This window comes from Spermophilus citellus, assembly GCF_964194105.1.
Source record: "Spermophilus citellus genome assembly, chromosome: 5".
Taxonomy (NCBI): domain Eukaryota; kingdom Metazoa; phylum Chordata; class Mammalia; order Rodentia; family Sciuridae; genus Spermophilus; species Spermophilus citellus.
The window spans coordinates 163,717,447-163,737,776 of record NC_138186.1 but is presented as its reverse complement, the minus strand read 5'-3'; the positions used below and the strand labels follow the sequence as shown (position 1 = coordinate 163,737,776).

The 20,330-nt window shown below is 41.7% G+C and overlaps 1 protein-coding gene across 2 annotated transcripts in view; it reads left to right on the top strand.

Annotated features, from left to right (window-relative positions):
• The window catches only part of LOC308649644 (uncharacterized protein), a 180,712-nt gene that overhangs the window by 156,062 nt on the left and 4,320 nt on the right, over nucleotides 1-20,330 (top strand). The window contains exon 1 of one of the 2 annotated variants that reach the window (XR_014022136.1): nucleotides 20,143-20,320. The exons of the other annotated variant lie outside the window; for it this stretch is intronic. The gene's annotated coding sequence lies outside the window, so the exon portion shown is untranslated. Of the gene's footprint in view, nucleotides 1-20,142; nucleotides 20,321-20,330 lie in introns of those variants that run through there. 2 annotated transcript variants of the gene reach the window in all.

The following is a 20,330-nucleotide window of genomic DNA, read 5'->3' as shown; positions in this document are numbered from 1 at the left end:
GTACCCAAAGGACTTAAAAGCAGCATACTACAGGAACACAGGCCATCAATGTTTATAGTAGCACAATTCACAATAGCTCAACTGTGGAACCAACCTAGATGCCCTTCAATAGATGAATGGGGGATATAAAAGGGGGGCATATATACACAATGGGATATTACTCAGCTACAGAATGATTTCTATACCTGGATTGTCCTGTTTGATTGCGTTTATGCTATGTTTTCATACCTTCAGAGCAGAAGTCTTCACATCATTTTCTTCAACTATCCAGTCCCATTAGCATTGTGATTTTGATGCTGATGGAGGTAAAAATCAGTTCCAGGAGGCCCGGTGTCTCCACCAGGAGCACACTGTATTGCTTTACCTACCAGGTTCTTCTTTTATGTCTATTAGTGAAGGTGTGAATTTTCTTCACAAAAACATTGTTAAGATTAGATAGATTTTTCCTTCTTCCTTTATAAGCTCTGTTTATTGTTGATATAGACAAAAGCTATTATTTTATATTTATCTCATGAGAATAACTCTCGAATGGTGTTATTAAGTTTCTGAGTTGAATAAAAATACCTCTCAGTATTTTTAGGTGTCTAATAGTATTTGTAAACACTGTAATTTATTTAATCTATTCGCACATGTAATATAAAGTACATAATCTATAACATGTTATGTGTCATAAAAATATCATCCTTTATAATATATATTTCTGTTAAGCATCTTAGTGATTAATTAGCATTAGAGCACAATGTTAAGTAGTTGTGATGAGGACAGACCTTTATATCTGTGTTCCTGTAGTGTCTGCAGTTGAGTGTTAACTTGTCTGTTAGATGAATAGTATTTATTATATTGATGATGGGTTTGTCCTACTAATCCTCTCTCTCCCCATCTCCCTCCACTCTTCCTTCCTTTTCTTCTTCTTTATTCTTTATATACATGAGCAGTACATTACTGAATGACTTTGGTATTGATGGCACTTAGTAAAGTTTTTTTTTAATGAATTCTTGATGTGAAGTATTATAACCACAGATTCTCTAATGTTAAACTCCCTTTCTATCCCAGGGTAAACCCATCTGGACAGGCTTTTATTTCTTCTGAGATTTATAGGATTATTTTATCTTTCAATGAAAAAAAGGTAAGGAAATTTGGCTACGTTTATGAATATTGGTAGTAAAATGACCAACTGCTTTTAAGATCCAGTTGTTTGTAAACTTTTTGGATTCAATGCAAACTTTATTTTAGAAATTAATTTTCAAGTTTGAACATACAATACAATGATATCTTCTGTACAAAAATATTTGTAAACTATATTTCTCATTAAGAAAAGTGGACTCTCTTTTTCCCTTTTTAATATGACTTGGACTCATGTGACAGCAAAATACTGAAGATTATAATCCCCTAATCTGATTAGGGAAAGTGGGGTTATACTGTATTAGAAATAAATTTTTTTAAGGAATTCATTCTTTTATTATTCATGTTGTCCTATAGAAAATAGGATAATAGGGATAAAATATGGGTGGCTGTCAACCAGACATGGAATAAAGTGGTTATTTAATAATGATTACATTATTATGCTTTAGTTATTAAACATGAATATATTTTGTGTATTTGAATTCAGAAACATTATTTTTAGCAATACTCTTCATGACATGTACATCTCCCCAAATAGAAAGGATTGCCCAATCTTATGTGCCAAGACTTTGCTGATCCTGTCTAAGAAACTGCTCACTGTAGTGGCCGGCAGGATCCCACCAGATAACTGTGGCTCCAGCGTAACTACTGAGCCCCCAGGGAAGCTCCAGACTGGAGGGAAAACAGAGGGGAGACACATGAGTAGCAGATTAGTTCTCAGGGCAGTGACTCTGCAGCCCTCACAGGCTCCTTAGAGGTGGGGAAGGACATGGCAGAGCTCTCATCTCGCTGGGGGCTGGGACTTTGCTGCTGTGTTCCTCCATTGCTGGTTGGCCTTGGACATGGCTCCCAGTCGGGCGGGTGACCAACTGCTGTGTTTCCTCTCTTGAGGGAACCCTCCTCAGCAGCCCTCCTGGCAGCCTGGCCAAGGTTTTGGGGTGCTTCCTCAAAGCGGCTTCTCTGACTTCAAAACACTTGGCTTCAGTCCTCAGTCTGGGATTTTAGCTCCACTTCCATGAACAGGACCTTACCTTGATCCAATTGTTTCATCTTGACTCCAGAAGAAACCAGGGACACATCCTGTTTCTGTCATTGGTCACCCAGCTGGCTAAGTGAGAGTGATGTATGTAGGGACTGCTTGTTCCTGGGGGTACTGCCTATGTTTAATTCAATACTCACAATTAAGCCTTGAACATCTCCTATGGGCCAGTACTGTGCTGGGCCCTGGGGCTAAAAAAATCAGTGCAACACTTTCTTAAAGCACCTCAAACCTTGTTCTGCTGCACTCCCTCACCCAGTAAACATGTGCTGAGTGTCTTCTGCATGGTCTTTTAAAATTTTTAAATTAAGATTTATATATATTTAAGGAGTGTATTGTGATAACTTGATACACTTATACAGTGGAAAATGGCCAAATCAGGGCAATCAACATTTCCATATCCTTAAACATGTATCATCTCTATGTGTTGGAAACCTTCAAACTTTTCTACTTAATTTTAAAATATAATACCTTGTTGTAGACTGTAATCATATAATATAGGAAAACATTTCTCCTGATTGTAATTCGGTATCTATTTTTAAAAAATTCTTCTTTATTATTTTTTTTTTTTAAAGAGAGAGGAGAGAGAGAGAGAGAGAGAGAAAGAATTTTTTAATATTTATTTTTTAGTTCTTGGCGGGCACAACATCTTTGTTGGTATGTGGTGCTGAGGATCGAACCCGGGCCGCACGCATGCCAGGCGAGCGCGCTACCGCTTAAGCCACATCCCCAGCCCATCTTCTTTATTATTTTATGTGTTCTTTTTAGTTTTACTTGACAGTAGAGTGTATTTTGACATCACACCTACATGGAGTATAACTACCTATTGTGGTTCTACATCGTGTGGAGTTACACTGGTTGTGTATTCATATATGAACACAGAAAACATGTCCAATTCATTCTATTGTCTTTCCTCTCTATTCCCTTTCCCTGTCCTTCCCAGGTGAGTGGCCACTGTTCTACTCTCCACTTCTATGAGGTCAATATTTTTGTCTTCACATGTGAGTGAGAACATGTGTTGGCATTGCGTGCCTGGCTTATTTCACTTAGCATGATGTCCTCTGGTTCCATCCATGTTGGCACAAACGAGAGGATTTCATTCTCTTTATGGCTAATAATATTCTGTTGTGCATATGTCCCACTTTTTTTTTTTTTAACCATTCGTCTGTCACTCGGACACCTTCCTTGATTCCATGATCTGGCTGTCGTGAAGACAGCTGCAATAAACATGGGGCAGCAGGTGTCCCTTGTATATAATGATCCCATTTCTGCACAGACTTAAGGATGGGAGATCTGTTTCTTGGGGAGATGGTAATGCAAAGCTGGTCTCTTTGGCATCTCTGGACATGACCTTTGCAAGTCAGTGCCAATGGAGACAAGACAGCTGTACAACCATGGGTCTAAGTTGGTAAATGACATGATTAATGTCACAGGTTCATTTCTGTGGATGGAAGGAGAATAAAAATATTCCCAGTCATCCTTATACTCTGGCTCTGCAAAATATAGTATGCTCAGTTCTGAAATTAATATTGCAGAAAATTTCAAAGTGTGCAATTATTTATACTAATTGTTGAATCTATTAACCTTAAAAATTATTTTCCTTGCTTTTATTATAGCAAAACCAAGACAATCAACATTGGAAGAAGAGCCTACAGGCTTTAAAATCACATAGGGAAGCATCTATTTTTAGATGGCTAACAAATATATTTGGTTTTGAATTTTCAATTGGATACATCTCATTAATATATAGCATAAAATGTCAAGGAGCAAAGATGGTCTGGGTTTCTCTGTGATTCAGCATCTCGTTGGCTTGTTTTTGTTTTTTGTTTTTTTTTTTTTTGTATTGGGGATTGAACCAAGGGGTACTTAATGTGACTAGGAGTCACATCCCTAGTCCTTTTTTATTTTTTTATTTTGAGGCAGGCTCTCACTGAATTTCTTAGTGCCTCAGTAAGTTGTTGAGGCTGGCTTTGAACTTGTGATCCTCCTGCCTCAGCCTTCCCAGCTACAGTTTGCACCCCCAGGCTCATCTTGTTTGAAGAATATCTCCAGGCAGTGTCTTTGGTGTTAATACAGGCAGTGACTGGAGAGCGGACATGGGAGCTGCCAGGATGCCCAACAGCTGACCTGGGACAAGTCATGGCTCCTCAGGATGGTTTGCTTGACCTTTGGGCAGAAGCTGACTAATCCAGTCAAGGCAGGTTTCCCTGTGACTAACTGGAAAATACTGCTAATGGCAGCAGAGGAAAAGTGGCAGGAGAGATGGAGGTGCGGCAAATGACCAATGATGGTTGCATCCTGCCAGCTCACTGGGAGACAGGAGGGCAGGGGACCCATCCATTAAGGCCCCAATATATTTTGTGTGCACACAACCGTGGGTCCTGGGAGGGCAACAGACCATCTCTTGGGAGAACTATTGATGGGCTTCTCCTCTCCAGAATCACAGCCAGCGTCAGAGGACTCACACCCCTTCAGGGCCACCTTGAGGTGGACTATATGGGAACTCACTGAGGTGACTTCCGAGGCTCCTCTTTCTGCCAGTTCTTTCAGGGAACTTTTTATGAGGTGTAACATGTCCCAAGCCACCTCCCTCCAATGTTGGAATTTTTTCAGGACAGGCCTGAGCAACAGGGCCCTGTGCTTCCTGACAGGCCAGTGGAGCAGTGAGACTAATAATAACAACTAATAATCCACCTTGGATTGGGAGGGGCTCTAAAGCAGGGTCGGGGAGAGAGCAGAGTCCTAGGAATGCAGCCAGGGTGCCATTTTGAGGTGACAGGTATGAGAAAAAGCAAAGTCCAAGAACTATGGAGGGAAATTTAAGAATCTGATGAAGATGGTGTTGAAGGAGAGAGAGAGACAGAGAGATGGAAACTGATACGAGGACTGTTGAAGTGGAATGTAGATGAACAACGACCAAATACCCCCTTTAAAGTAAAATAGTCTTCAATCCAATATCTTGATAGAAAACATATAATAAAGATAGAATCAATTAGATTTACACACACAAATGGGGGAGGGGAAGGCATCTTCAGCTAAATCTGTACAGGAATCATAAGGTATTATTATCTCATTGTTTTAAAATATGCTTTATGGTAACAAGTGGTAATCTGGTTCAAGATTTTCTCATTAGGATAAACTTTGGTGGTTGGAAGACTTGAGCAGCTATAATGATATTTCAGTACAGTTTACTGTCACTTCAGTTGTTACCTATAAAAAGTCTGCAGAATAGTTTTATTTTCATCCAGGAAACCCTTTGGCCCCTGGGGGATAAAGACCCCTTTCTTCTGCTGTGGTGGGTTTGAGTCAGCCTGCACCCAGGCTGGGACCCAGCCTTGGCCACCCTCCCGGTGGCCCTGGATGACGCAGATGGTGCCAGTGCAGCTTCCTCTGGGTTCAGAGGCAGAGGAGGAAGGATAAGTTTAGTTTTCCTTTGAAGTTAATTACAGCCTACAGAGGCCTGTGGGAAAGCCCAGCCACCTTAAGCAGCATAAACGTTCCCTCTTCCTTTCCCCTAGTTTGCTGAAACCTGAGGTGGCGGTCTTGGAGAGCAGGTGTCGGCCCATCGAAGGGACCTGGGACGGGAGCCAGCCGGGCCCCCTGGGCAGGGCGGGTGGGACCTGCCTTCTGAGGCCCACCTGCTCCTCCTCTTCAGCTGGTGCTGCTGGGTGCAGAACAAAGGAATGCTTTGCCCTCCAATCTCACAGCCTAGACAGAAAGGAAGCCAAAGGAAGTGTCTGCGTGGCTGCTGTCTCTTTCACACTGCACCGAGCAGGCAGGGACTCTTTGAATTGGCTCCGTTTTCTTGTTCAAAGGGATGATCTTCAGACGTATTGGAGAAGTCTGGCCGCAACATTGTGTCTTCTCATGTCTGTGACTTACCAGGGAGCGAGACTATTTCCAGGACGGGCTCTGATGGAGATTTGGACCCGTTTTGAAAATACTGTAGGGATAAACATTCCCAGATGTCCTGAGCTTGGGTGATGTGTGGCTGCTTTAAAAGGAGCAAAGCCGAGCCAAACAAGAGTGGCCTCACACACAGACCATGCCTGCTGGGGTGGACCTGCATGTGTGTGCGTGTGTGTGTGTGTGTGTGTGTGTAGGTGCTGACGTTGGAGGTGGACGTGAACTTGGGCATTTGCACGCTGTTGTGTACTCGCTATCTCACTTCATCTTCCCAACAGCCACGGTGGAGGGCGCTATTTAATTAATTAATTAATTAATTGTGTACTAGGGGTTGAACCAGAGGCACTTAACCACTGAGCTACACCCCCAGCCCTTTTTATATTTTATGTAGAGACAGGGTCTCACTAAATTGCTTAGGGCCTAGCTAAGTTGCTGAGGCTGGCCTTGAACTTGCCATCTCCCTGCCTCAGCCTTCTGAGCAGCTGGGCTTATAGGCATGTGCCACCACACCCAGCTGTTTATTTCCCCTCAACTTTATTGGGGGTAAGGATGGTATGAAAAAAAAATAATAATCCTGCATATAATTAATATGTAGTTTGGTGAGTTTGGATATGTGTGCACAACTCACGTTCCTATCTCCGCAGTCTAGGTTATACACATAATCTCACTTTCCAAAGTCTCCTTGAGCCCCCTTTTCTTCTTTTTTTTGGGATGTGGTATTAACACAACACAAAATCTACCCTCTTAACAAAATTTTAAGAGCACACTCCCTGTCGGCTCTCGGCACTCTGTTGCACAACAGAGCTCTAACTTACACATCTTGTCTAACCTTATACCCACTGAAGAACAGCTCCCAGTCGAGGGATATCTTGGACTTTCATACAGAATTCTGAGAAAACGGAATCAGAAGGTTCAGCCACTAGTCTCGCTGAACTCAGCTCCCTTTCCGCAACATGGCGCCTAGCAGGGTTTGTACCCTGAAGGGTTAAGAGGAAAAGAGAGAATGCGGTGGTCACGTGCCCCCCACCAGGGAAGAGCAAAGCGGCCTGAGGGTAGCCCTCACCTAGAACTGACTTCATCCCCGGCTCTGGGCCCTGCGAGGGTGGTTTTTCTCCTGTCGCTGTGTCTAAGAAGCTGACTTTCTTTCTGTCCTGGTTCCTTCCTTCTGGCCACATGCACCAAGCTCATTGGCCGATTATTGATTCAGGAATTGCCTGGAAGGGTGTGATATTAAAACTAAATTGCTATTCTGGGTCTTTTGTTTTTCCATATGAATTTCATGATTGCTTTATCTATTTCTACAAGAAATGCCATTGGGATTTTGATTGGCATTGCATTAAACCTATAGAGAACTTTTGGTAATATCGCCATTTTGATGATGTTAGTTCTGCCTATCCATGAACAGGGTATATTTTTCCATCTTCTAAGATCTTCTATTTCTCTCTTTAGGGTTCTGTAGTTTTCATTGTATAAGTCTTTCACCTCTTTTGTTAGGTTGATTCCCAAGTATTTTATTTTTTTTGAGGATATTGTGAATGGAGTGTTTTTCCTCATTTCCATTTCAGAGGATTTGTCGCTGATATACAGAAATGCCTTTGATTTATGCGTGTTGATTTTATATCCTGCCACTTTGCTAAATTCATTTATTAGCTCTAATAGTTTCTTTGTAGGCCCTTTTGGGTCTGCTAGGTATAGAATTATGTCATCTGCAAATAGGGATAATTTAAGTTCTTCTTTTCCTATTTTTATGCCTTTAATTTCTTTCGTCTGTCTAATTGCTCTGGCCAGTGGTGAGAGAGGGCATCCCTGTCTTGTTCCAGATTTTAGAGGGAATGCCTTCAATTTTTCTCCATTCAGAATGATGCTAGCCTGAGGCTTAGCATAGATTGCTTTTACAATGTTGAGGTATGTTCCTGTTATCCCTAATTTTTCTAGAGTTTTGAACATAAAGGGATGCTGTACTTTGTCGAATGCTTTTTCTGCATCTATCGAGATGATCATATGGTTCTTAATTTTAAGTCTATTGATGTGGTGAATAACATTTATTGATTTCCGTATATTGAACCAGCCTTGCATCCCAGGGATGAATCCTACTTGATCATGATGCACAATTTTTTGATATGTTTTTGAATCCGATTTGCCAGAATTTTATTGAGGATTTTTGCATCTAGGTTCATTAGAGATATTGGTCTGTAGTTTTCTTTCTTTGAAGTGTCTTTGTCTGGTTTAGGAATCAGGGTGATGTTGGCCTCGTAGAATGAATTTGGAAGTTCTCCCTCTTTTTCTATTTCCTGAAATAGCTTAAAAAGTATTGGTATTAGTTCCTCTTTAAAGGTTTTGTAAAACTCTGCTGTATACCCATCCGGTCCTGAGCTTTTCTTAGTTGGTAGTCTTTTGATGGTTTCTTCTATTTCTTTAATTGATATTGGTCTATTTAGGTTGTCTATATCCTCCTGACTCAATCTGGGCAGATCATATGACTTAAGAAATTTATCGATGCCTTCACTATCTTCTATTTTATTGGAGTATAAGGATTCAAAATAATTTCTGATTATCTTCTGTATTTCTGAAGTGTCTGTTGTGATGCTGCCTTTTTCAACCCGTATGCTAGTAATTTGAGTTCTCTCTCTTCTTCTCTTTGTTAGCATGGCTAAGGGTCTGTCGATTTTATTTATTTTTTCAAAGAACCAACTTTTAGTTTTGTCGATTTTTTTCAATTGTTTCTTTTGTTTCGATTTCATTAATTTCAGCTCTGATTTTAATTATTTCTTGCCTTCTACTTCTTTTGTTGTTGTTTTGCTCTTCTTTTTCTAGGATTTTGAGATGAAGTATGAGATCATTTATTTGTTGGTTTTTTCTTTTTTTAAGGAATGAACTCCAAGCAATGAATTTTCCTCTTAGAACTGCTTTCAATGTGTCCCATAGATTCCGATATGTTGTGTCTGTGTTTTCATTTATCTCTAAGAATTTTTTAATTTCCTCCTTGATGTCTTCTATAACCCATTGATCATTCAGTAACCTATTGTTCATTCTCCAAGTGATGCATGATTTTTCCTTCCTTCTTTTATCGTTCATTTTCAGTTTCATTCCATTATGATCAGATAAGATGCATGGTATTATCTCTACTCCTTTATATTGTCTAAGAGTTGCCCTGTGACATAATATATGATCTATTTTTGAGAAGGATCCATGTGTTGCTGAGAAAAAAGTGTAACTGCTTGATGTTGGGTGGTATATTCTATATATGTCAATTAAGTCTAGGTTATTAATTGTGTTATTGAGTTCTATAGTTTCCTTATTCAACTTTTGTTTGGAAGATCTGTCCAGTGGTGAGAGAGGAATGTTGAAGTCTCCCATGATTATTGTATGGTGGTCTATTAGACTCTTGAACTTGAGAAGAGTTTGCTTGATGAACATAGCTGCACCGTTGTTTGGGGCATATATATTTATGATTGTTATGTCTTGTTGGTGTATGGTTCCCTTGAGCAGTATGCAGTGTCCCTCTTTATCCCTTTTGATTAACTTTGGCTTGAAATCTTTTTTATTTGATATGAGTATGGACACTCCTGCTTGTTTCTGAAGTCCATATGAGTGATATGATTTTTCCCAACCTTTCACTTTCAGTCTATGTATATCTTTTCCTATCAAATGCGTCTCCTATAGGCAGCATATTGTTGGGTCTTGTTTTGTGATCCATTCTACTAGCCTGTGTCTCTTAATTGGTGAGTTTAAGCCATTAACATTTAGGGTTATTATTGAGATATGGTTTGTTCTTCCAGCCATATTTGTTTATTTATATTACTAAACATGGTTTGTTTTTCTCTTTGATTATTTTCCCCCCTTTACTGTCCTACCTCCCACTGTTGGTTTTCATTGTTGTTTTCCATTTCCTCTTCCTGAAATGTTTTGCCAAGGATGTTTTGAAGAGATGGTTTTCTAGCTGCAAATTCTTTTAACTTTTGTTTATCGTGGAAGGTTTTAATTTCATCTTCCATCCTGAAGCTTAATTTCACTGGATACACGATTCTTGGTTGGAACACATTTTCTTTCAGAGTTTGAAATATGTTATTCCAGGATCTTCTAGCTTTCAGAGTCTGTATTGAAAGATCAGCTGTTATCCTGATTGGTTTACCCCTAAATGTAATCTGCTTCCTTTCTCTTGTAGCTTTAACAATGCTAAGCAGGAAGTGTGAATCAGGAGGTATAGCAATACCAGACTTCAAACTATACTACAGAGCAATAGTAACAAAAACAGCATGGTACTGGTACCAAAACAGGCGGGTGTACCAATGGTACAGAATAGAGGACACAGAAACCAATCCACAAAACTACAACTATCTTATATTTGATAAAGGGGCTAAAAGCATGCAATGGAGGAAGGATAGCATCTTCAACAAATGGTGCTGGGAAAACTGGAAATCCATATGCATCAAAATGAAACTGAATCCCTTTCTCTCGCCATGCACAAAAGTTAACTCAAAATGGATCAAGGAGCTTGATATCAAATCAGAGACACAGCGTCTGATAGAAGAAAAAGTTGGCTCCGATCTACATACTTTGGGGTCGGGCCCCAAATTCCTCAATAGGACACCCATAGCACAAGAGTTAATTACTAGAATCAACAAATGGGACTTACTCAAACTAAAAAGTTTTTTCTCAGCAAAAGAAACAATAAGAGAGGTAAATAGGGAGCCTACATCCTGGGAACAAATCTTTACTCCTCACACTTCAGATAGAGCCCTAATATCCAGAGTATACAAAGAACTCAAAAAATTAGACAATAAGATAACAAATAACCCAATCAACAGATGGGCCAAGGACCTGAACAGACAATTCTCAGAGGAGGACATACTATCAATCAACAAGCACATGAAAAAATGCTCAGCATGGCTAGCAGTCAGAGAAATGCAAATCAAAACCACCCTAAGATACCATCTCACTCCAGTAAGATTGGCAGCCATTAGGAAGTCAGACAACAACAAGTGCTGGCAAGGATGTGGGGAAAAGGGTACACTTGCTCATTGTTGGTGGGACTGCAAATTGGTGCAGCCAATTTGGAAAGCAGTATGGAGATTTCTTGGAAAGCTGGGAATGGAACCACCATTTGACCCAGCTATTCCCCTTCTTGGTCTATTCCCTAAAGACCTAAAAAGAGCATGCTACAGGGACACTGCTACATCGATGTTCATAGCAGCACAATTCACGATAGCAAGATTGTGGAACCAACCTAGATGCCCTTCAATAGATGAATGGATAAAAAAAATGTGACATCTATACACAAAGGAGTATTACTCTGCATTAAAAAATGACAAAATCATAGAATTTGGAGGGAAATGGATGGCATTAGAGCAGATTATGCTAAGTGAAGCCAGCCAATCCCTAAAAAACAAATGCCAAATGTCTTCTTTGATATAAGGAGAGTAACTAAGAACAGAGTAGGGATGAAGATCATGAGAAGAAGACTAACATTAAACAGGGATGAGAGGTGGGAGGGAAAGCGAGAGGGAAGGGAAATTGCATGGAAATGGAAGGAGACCCTCATGGTTATACAAAATTACATACAAGAGGAAGTGAGGGGAAAGGGAAAAATAATACAAGGGGGAGAAATGAATTACAGTAGAGGGGGTAGAGAAAGAAGAGGGGAGGGGAGGGGAGGGGAGGGGGGATAGTAGAGGATAGGAAAGGCAGCAGAATACAACAGACACTAGTATGGCAATATGTAAATCAGTGGATGTGTAACTGATGTGACTCTGCAATCTGTATACGGGGTAAAAATGGGAGTTCATAACCCACCTGAATCAAAGTGTGAAATATGATATGTCAAGAACTATGTAATGTTTTGAACAACCAACAATAAAACAAACAAACAAAAAAAAACTAAATTGCTGAAGGGAAAACCCAGTGCGGATGAGCGTTCAGGTGAACTGAAGCAAATGCAAACGAGAGTCAAGACCATGTGAGGACCTGCATTTCTTCTCCAGGAGCCTCCCTACTGTGCAGTTTCGGGACCGGATCTCGGTATACTTAGGCTCCATATCTGCTGCGGTGGCTCATGTGTGTGGCAAAGGCTTCTCAGTGTGTCAGTGCAGTGAAATAAAGCTCCAGGGTGGGGCTGGGGGGATCCCGGAATGCACAGCCCATTTCTGAGGTGAATTAGTTGGCTGTTCTCCGTCAAGGATCTGAAGGGCTGATAGAACGTATATGTGGAACTTATAGAATGCATGCTATGGTGGTTAACAGACATTTCAAAGCCATGCTTAAACATGGAATTAGGTCTTCTAACCCCCTCCCACCCCTTCTTGGTCACTGGGTCAAAGGTCACCATTGTCATTGTCCTTGGCCTGGGGCCTTTACACGCACTGTGCTGCCTTGCTCGTTTGTGTTACCTCCCATCTCCTTGGATATTTGGTGGTGGTGCTGGGTTTTGAACCCAGGGCCTTGTGCCTGTGAGGAAAGCACTCCACCAACTGGGCTGTATCCCCAGCTCCCCCTTGGATATTTGGGCTAGTAACTACCATGGGCCGGCTCCCTCCTCCAGCAAACCCACCTACGGCCTTCCATTTGCTCCCCCCAGCCTCCTCTTCCCCACCCATCTGCATTGGTCTTCCAGGTATCTGGTTAATATTCATCTCTTTCACTTAAAAATCCTACTTGAGACTTCTCCATGAATCCTCCCAAATTCTTCACTGACTAACCCTACATGGTTTCAGTCATGCTAAGCATTCCAAAAAAGGGAGAACTGAGTAAAACCAACGTTTATTGAGTGCCTAGGAGATAGCTGGCATTTTCAGGTTCTATTTCCATTTTTAAAAGTAGAAACTGAGACTCAGAGATGGCCAGGGTCTCAGTATTCCCTTCCCTACTGGGAAAAAAAAATCAGGCTTAAATTTAGATCTGTCTGACTCTAATGCCCATACTCTTTACACAATGGTAGCATTTGTATCTTTTTGTTGGCATTATTTTTTTTAACTTGCTCATTATAAAATAAAAGAGATGAAGCAGGCCACATAAACACAAATAGCCTACTAGAGTTTATAGGATAAACAAAAACTCTTGTAAATCCATGCAAGTCCAGAAATAGAACCTTGCCAGCCATCCCAGGTGCCCTCCACGTGCCTCAGTCTCCTTCCACTCTTGCCACGACTTCCCACATAAGCCCTTGGTTGTATTCAAAAGAGAACGGTCTTGTCTCTCCATTGTGCGTCCCAGGCCGCATTTACCCAGTATGCCCTTCATGAGCTGTGCATGTCTCCCAGCCCTTTCTTTTCCTTAAGATTTATACAGGTTAACATTCCTAATCTGGAAATCTGAAATAAAAAAAATGCTCCCAAATCCAAAACTTTTTTGAATGTGAACATGACACCACAAACGAAACACTCCACATCATGCAACTTTGTTTCATGCACAAAATTAAGATTATTGTATAAATTATCTTCGGGCTATGTGTACAAAGTGCATATGTAACACAAATGAATTTTGTGTTTACACTTGAGTCCCATACCCAAGATTTCTCATTATGTGTAGGCAAATATTCCAAAATCTGGAAAAAAAATCTGAAATCCCAAACTCTCTGGTCCTAAGCATTTCAGAGACAGAATACTCAATCTGTATATGGAAGAGCGGGGCTATTGAGTTTTCCAGAGTCAGGATTCTGTAGCTTGTGTAAGCATTGGGCATTTTTGACATGTCCTCTGTCCTCTATCTTCTCTGAACTAGCAGCTGAATTTAAAGGCCAGATCAGACTCAGGTTTGATCCCTTTGGCAAGAGTATAGGTGACCTTGTGTTTTTCATCAGGAGGAGCATAAAGTCTGTTTTCACTCTTTTCTAATGTTAGCAACTATTAGTCCTTAGTGCCTAAATCCATTGATTTGCAGGGATGTAAAATAGTGGTGTACTAATTCTACCATTTTGCTTTTATTAATACATTATTACTGGAATAGTTTTATAAGATAATGTTTCCCCTCATCTGCTCTTGGTTATCCCGAAATGTAGTTCGCATGCAAAAGGCAGGATAAGTGTGTGTGTGTGTGTTTTTACTTACATATTATTATTTTTTGGTACAGGGGCGCTTAACTACTGAACCACATCCCCAGGCCTTTTTAATATATTTTATTTTGAGACAGGGTCTCATTGAGTTGCTTAGGGCCCCTCTAATTTTCTGAGGTTGGCCTTGAACTTGTGATCCTCCTGCCTCAGCCTCCCAAAGTTGCTGGGATGACAGGCATGTGCCTCCACACCTGGCTATTTAACTCATTTTTTTGAGGTACACAGCATTGGTTCTCTGTCATCTTTGGAAAGTGATCACTTTAAAAAGTTGGTTTTCGATCCATGGTAATGTGCATCCTCACTGAAGCTCCGTGGACCTGATAGTCTCCTGCTGTCCTGTGTGCCCAGGGGTACTGGGTTCATCTTTGTATTTCCTGCTCACCTATTTCTACAAGGAGTTTTTCCTTTTTTAAAATAAGACCATGATCTGGATTGCTCATGCTTTCTGGTTCTTTCCAGTGGACAGAACTAGGCAACAGACTGGTGTGTGGCTTGTATTTAAAAATAGAATACCTCATAAGTTCATACTGCCATGATCCAATTCAAATTCAGGACTGTAGGGTTTTTACTTAAACTCTTTTATATTTCACCTGTATCTTTTTCCTTCCACATCAAGAAGGACACAGGAATTGCTAGCATCGGAATGCACTGTTACTCATTTGCTTTATCCCATATATATATTTTTTAAGATAGACACAACATCTTTATTTATTTATTTTTATGTGGTGCTGAGGATCGAACCCAGTGCCTCACATGTGTGAGGCAAGCGCTCTACCACTGAGCTATAACCCAGCCCCTGCTTTATCCTATCTTAAGACATTAAAAAAAAAACCCTAGGATTAGCAATACTCAGTACCACAACTAATTTTGATTACTGTAGACAATTTAATAAAAGTACTAAAAAATAGTTACTATTTTTATTAAAAAACAAAAACTTGACATTATTGTCCTATTGATGAAAGAGCATAATGGTACCTACCTTCTCCCCAAAGGCATCAAATCTGAGTCTGGTTAAGTCTTTGAATACAGAGACTTGTATATCCCTCCTAATTTATAGGAGACAAGCAATTCTTACTCTTCTACATAAAAAATGGCTGTTTTACAAATACATATATACAGACACACATTTATATATAAATAAAATACATACTCTAATACATTTACAAATATATATGCCAGATTTTGTTTAGCTATCACATATATTACAGTATTGTGGTGAGCCATTTTGCTGTGCTGCCTTGTGTGGGTGTTGGCTTAGTTCTTGGATAGTGACTCAGTTCCTTGTGGTCGGCCAGTTCCTGGAACAAGCCGATATGATAATGTACTGAGTGTTCTATGAACCGGTAAATACTGGTAAGAACTGGTTGACCTGTTCTTCCTGGCTCTGGGCGCCAGTGCTGAATTCCTTGCCTTATTGGCTGCTGCTGTGTTGCTATGCGCTTTTGTCCAGTTGCGTGAGACTTAGGCCGTGGCGGCTCTAGTATATTAGGGGTGGTCTTTTCGGGCTTGGGGTCCTTTCTCTCAACAAAACGTAATGGATGCTCCCAATAAAGCGTGCTAAAGAAGAATCCTGTTTTGTTGTCGTCATTCCTGCTGGCGGGTAGACGCGACACAGTATAATCTCTTCTTCATAATCCTCACTTAGTTTTAGTTCTATAATTACATATTTAATTCTTATTGCATCTCCTCATTGACATCCTTCAGTCGTGTCTCTGTGTTTGTGTTCCAACAGATGCTTTAGGAAGGTTTCCAACAGTGCTCGCATAGTTTTGTATGTTAGCAAAAGTCTGAGCCCTTTAAAACTGAAGGTCAGATTTGCTGGGTATAAAATCCAATTTCATATTTTTGTTTCCTGACTATTTTAAATATGTTTCTCTATATTCTTTGGTAAACGAGTTGATATTTAGTTGATAAATTAAACGACGTGCTCTTTAATGTTGCAATGACTTTTTTTTTCCCTGAAAGCGCAGTAAATTTATTGATATCTGGGTGTTGATCATTCTGGATTTATATTCTCAAGTATTAGAAAACTTTCAATACACGTGATGGTGTAGCTTTTTTCCTTTCAATTTGCGGAAAGTCTTTTTGAATTACAGTTTTAGTATTTGTTCTGCTCTTTACTAAGACTCAGGTGTGAGGTGTCCTCACTTGTCTCCAGTGTTTGTCATCTTCTCTTGCATCTTTAACATCTGTCTATAAACTTTTTAAAATTAAAAGATCCCCTTGGTTCCTTCAGAAGGTACTATTAGTTGTATTTGCTTTTTTTTTTCTGTTCCTTACAATTTAGTTATTTCTGAAATGATTTTTCTTCGATGTGTGATTTTTTTATCGTAAGTTTTATTCCTTAATTTCTGAGGTTTTTCTCATTCTAATTTATGTTGCTTTTGCATGTCTTATATTTTTGAAAATCTTCTAGTTTGTTGTTTTGAAAGAGTATTTGAAGTCTTGGGGGCTTTTTGATGTCTTTCTGGCGTATTTCATCGTCTTTAGGGGTGCACTCTGATATTCTTTTTTCTTAGAGTCACTTTGTAGGGAATTGACCTGCATATTTTCCTATTGCTCATTTTCATTTGAGTTCAGTTTTCCCAAAGTCTTGGAAGGAGGCTGAGCTTGCAGTGTCTTGCAGAGTCTGCGGCACCTGTCCCTCGTGTTGTTTTTGCAGAGTTAATAAACAAGTGGGGGCTTCTTCTCCTGACCCTCCTCCCCACGCCCTCTCTCCCTCCGCCTCTGCCGTCCCTGCTCTGCTCAGGTGCTCTCATGCCTGGTGTGTCCTCAGAGGACCCCTTCCTGGAGGAAGCCTGGGTAGCCAGTTTGGATCTTAGAGGAGCTTGATGGTGAGCCCTTTAGCTTGTCCCCTCCTCCTTGCCACTGAGGAGGTGAAGAGCCGTCCCTGTCTCAGCATCTCCACTCAGATTTGCCCCACACCCTGTCCAGGAACACTTGTGGGCTCTCTGGGGTCCTGCGCACATCTTGGCCCATTCCTTCCCTCTGCAGACAGCAGGGTCTAGGGTCTTGGGCTCTCCCACTTGTCCTTTAGAATCAAAACCTTGTCACCTGGTTGTGTTACAGGGCATGTCCTTGTGGTGTGGTTTTGCTGCCCATGTGCTGTTTTCTGGGAAGTCACTGGGAGATGCAAAACTGTGCCGTTGACCCCACGGGCATCTTCCCAGGGTTCCTCTCCCAGCTGGTGTGAAAGAGGCTCAGAGGTGTGGCTGTAGGCTGTGTACTCGACTGGCTTCCTCTGGCTTTTCCTGGGGGGCTGAGGGCACTGGAGGACAGGAACTTTGACAGTGACTGCTTGTATGGTCAGCCAACTGTGCATCATTTCCATATTCAAATTCAAGAGGCTACTGGCTCTGTCTTTTCACTTTGCTCGTCTTCTCCAGAATTGGCAGCAACATCTGCAACCAGGCCCTGGGAGGAGCCTAGACATGTCCCTTCTTCCCTCCTCCATCCCAGAAGACTGAGTGAGAGCTAAGATGGGTGGTTAGCTTTGCTCCCCCACCCTCCTTTTCCCCCTATAAACCATTTGTTTGGTCTCTGTGTAAAATGTGCTGAGATAAGAACACCAGGGCCAATGTGTCTGAAATAACCTTAAGTGAAAATAAGTAAATTAATTAGCATACAGTAGATTCTTATTGTTAAGTGGAAAGCAGCCCTTCCTGTGGGGACTGGTGTTAAACAAGATGATTGATAAATTGTTACATTCTCACAGTGTCACTCAGTGATATAATCATGCCTTTTGTAAATATTTAGTCAAGAGAGCAATCCAGCTGTTCCCAGTCAGGTTTCAGCCAAAGCTCTGATTTATCTCTCGTGCTGTTTAAGCATTGAGGAAGCTCACATTTTTATGAGCCTCTAAATACCCATAATAGTAAATAGTGAAAATGATAGCCATAAGAGCAATAGCCCAAGTAATTATAAAGAAGGATATCTGTGATGGCCAGAATAAGAGGCTATTTTTTTTTCTTTCTTTGTACAGAAATAAATGTCACTACTTGTACCTTTAAAACACTAATTCCAAGAAGCCACTTGCTCCTGGTTATCAGAGGCACAAAAGCCCCGTGGATGAGCCAGAAAATTCTGGTGAACTGAACTTTCAACCTTTGGCCATCTGTGGTCAGAAGAATAAAAAGACATTCTAAAATGCATGTGCTCAAGTTCTCATTAGAGTTGTTGAATATGCAGAAGTGCTTGTTTGGGGTGTGCAGGGTTAGGGCGTGTGGGGAGGCAGGGGTATTTCCCTGTCCCCTTTGGTTGTCCTCTGAAGGCCAGAGCTGGGAGGGAAGAAGCTGGCCCACAGCAGCAGGATGAGGGGCACTGGGGGACAGCGGGGCAGCCCCCTCCTCCACAGGAGGGAGCCGGCTAGCGGGGAGCAGGTGGAGACACCCCTGGGGCAGGTCCTGCCTGTGTGTGGACCTGCAGACTCGGGGGGGGGGGGGGCCCTGGGAAGACAGGCAGAGTGGGAAGGCAGGAGGGGCTGCTGTCCCTGGATGGTTGCAGGACTGCTGTTCCAGTGGACGTCAGTGGAGCAGAAGCCGGGTGCCGAGGGTCCCCGCTCTTCATGTCGTTTTCTGCTCCACTTGCTAGTTTGCTCAGTTGGCCACTGCTGTGGTACCTGGACCTGGGAACTTAGGAGCAGGACATTGAGGGAGCTTGCTTGTCACGGCTCTTGTTTTCTGGGTTACCGTAGTCAACCCCTTTGTTAAGGGAAGTCACCTTCAGGCATTCCTGGTGAACAACACATGGAAAAATTTAAGTTTGTTTTTCTTAAGTTGCTAAAGGTCTGGTCCTGTTACCTAACTGTGTCGGTCTCTCCTCCCCATCCATTAAAGGTGTGAGCTGGAAAGGCTGCCTGCCCTGATCTGATCACTAACACTGCAGACGTGTATTACTCATCCCACTGCACCCCATCGATATGTGCAGGTGAAAGAATAATAATTAATTAAAAGTTCTATATTTGAGCATGAGCTTCTGTGAAAGCTTGTGCTGTTAATCATGGCTCAGAGGTCTGCTCTGTTTCCATTTATGTAATGAGCCACTGAGCTTATTAGAGATATATATGTGTTTATATGCATTTGACTGTCGAGAGGCTAACTACTTCAAAAGATAGAAAAGGCGAAAAGGAAGGTGGCTACGTTAATTTGGGAGAGGCCCACAAGAACCCCAGTTACAATTCCATTCAGACAAATCGTCTTAAGGTCAGCATTGCCAGCACTGGGCCGCTCCAGAAGCAAACGGTGAGGGGCGTGAGCCCAGGAAGGTGAGCATCCCCATCCAATGAGAGCCGCTCCCGGGGACCCTGGCCAGGGGCAGGCCGGCTCCCACAGGCAGAGCTGGTGTAATGGGAGGTGGGAAAACTGCGCTAAGCCATTCTGTGTCTTACAAAAATCATACAATTAATTCAGGGTCTTTCCCGAAGGTGGTGTGACATTCTAAAGCCACATCGTTAGAGAGTCTTTCTAGATCTTGAGAAGCACTTCCGTGCCTAATGACAACCTTAGTTCTTTAAGTAACCAGAAACCACAGTGAAGACCCCATTATTTACATTATTTCAATTGATATTTCCTCATGAATTACACTTTTGTTTTCCAGGCTCATTACATTTCCTGTGTGGCTACTTAGATGAGGCAGTCCCTTTAATTTATACTCTGTTTCCTGCAATTTACACTCCTTCTCAGAAAGTGCTTGGTCAGCATCTGTCCCTGGCTCCCAAAGAGCAGACGGAGGTTACGGAAAACATCCAACAAGGGTCTTCTGCTTCTTTAAGGACTGGGCACTTCCTTCCAGTGCTCCTGCAGACAGGGGCTTTGATGTGAGGTGCTCACCAAAGGGGCTGAGTCCAGGAGTAAAAATGAAAATTTCAAGGAACAAATTGGGGAACTGTCATGACACTGCACCGATAAGAGGTGGCTGAGCACAGGGGCGGGGGCAGAGCAACCCGTGACCTCAGGGATATTTTTAGTGAACAGCAAGCTCTAAAAGAGGTTTAAATTTCACATGCTGGATTACGGTTTCCTGTGATGCCGTGTCCTGATGGCCGAGTCTGTTCCCTCCATACCTGAGTTGATTTAGTAAGAGCCTCCTCATGAATGGTACTGCCCCCTGAATTCTACAAAACTCCCTCGGAGCACTGTTTCCCAAACTTTAATAGTGGACACCTTTCTCTCAAGGGTCCCAAGCCCAATGCCCAAGGAGAAAAATGTGTAAGTCGCT